The 1,093-nt window shown below is 42.3% G+C and overlaps 1 protein-coding gene across 2 annotated transcripts in view; it reads right to left on the bottom strand.

Moving 5' to 3' along the window:
• PRRX1 (paired related homeobox 1) overlaps positions 1 to 1,093 on the bottom strand; it is a 110,636-nt gene that overhangs the window by 83,119 nt on the left and 26,424 nt on the right. The gene's annotated exons all lie outside the window — the stretch shown is intronic.

Below are 1,093 nucleotides of genomic sequence, written 5' to 3'. Positions count from 1 at the left end.
CGATCCTCAAGCCACACAGCCCAGCAGTCTTCACTCATCCTGCTGCCAAGCCTATCTCTGTGCCTCTGCACAGGTCTGTGCCACTCCTGAGTAGGAGATAGTGCTTTCAATCCCCTTTCTGGGAAAGAGTGGCCCTTCCTTTCTTACTTTTAAGCAGACTGGCTTCTGCAAGGTCCAGTCATCTTTTGCTCCCTTCTCTCTGTGACCCCAAGTGCTTTCCAGAACAGATCAGCATCATTATCCCTGTTTTTACAGATGGAGAAAGAGAGGCATAAAAAGATAAAGCAGCTTTTTCCAAGATCCCACAGCAGGCCAGTAGCAGAACCAATACTGGAACCAAAGCCCTTGTTCCAGTTTAACACCATGTCTATTAAGCCACACAACAACAAATAAATGTACAGAGGGCAAAACAATGTCTCAGTCTAGACACCCTTCACTGTTGAAAACAGCATAGAAAATATAAATATGAAGTCTGAAAGCAAGAGCGATCCTTAACGTCTGCATTTGAACCAAAATAAAAAATGGCAACTCCTCCACAGCTACCTCTGCAGCAGATGGCAGAGACTTCTTTCCATCTAAAGGTACAGATGGAGAATGGCCATTGGCTCGATCTCTTTTACATTGACACAGCTACAAACATGATAGTCCTAAGCCACAAAACTTGGACCTGGATTTCTAGTTGGATTTGATTCAGTCCATTATAAAAAAAGGAACCAACTATGACCAAATTTTGCGGGTATTTTGGTCTTGTTTGGATTGACCCTTTAAAACAATCTATTTATCACTGTTTCCTACAAGAGGGGTGCTTGTAACAACAAACAATAACGCATTTGGTTATAATTGGCACTCTTGTGGCTAATCTCAACAGAAAAGCTAACGACCAAAGGGCCTTCCAGTTCAGGGATCAGGCAGTGTGAAGGAAGCCACTGATACTGTATTTATTTTGGGGAGATTCAAAGTTCTTGCATTTGGTACATTTTTCACACACACACAGAGAGTCTAGATATATTCCATACACAAATCAGCACTAAAAGAACAAGCATATGGGAAGTTGAGTTTGCTATCCTTGGCTTTGCAGTAGACACTGTTCTTG

This window comes from Gavialis gangeticus, unplaced genomic scaffold (assembly GCF_001723915.1).
Source record: "Gavialis gangeticus isolate Ggan-Ray unplaced genomic scaffold, GavGan_comp1, whole genome shotgun sequence".
In the NCBI taxonomy this organism is placed as follows: Eukaryota; Metazoa; Chordata; order Crocodylia; family Gavialidae; genus Gavialis; species Gavialis gangeticus.
This window is presented reverse-complemented; position numbering and strand designations above follow the sequence as displayed.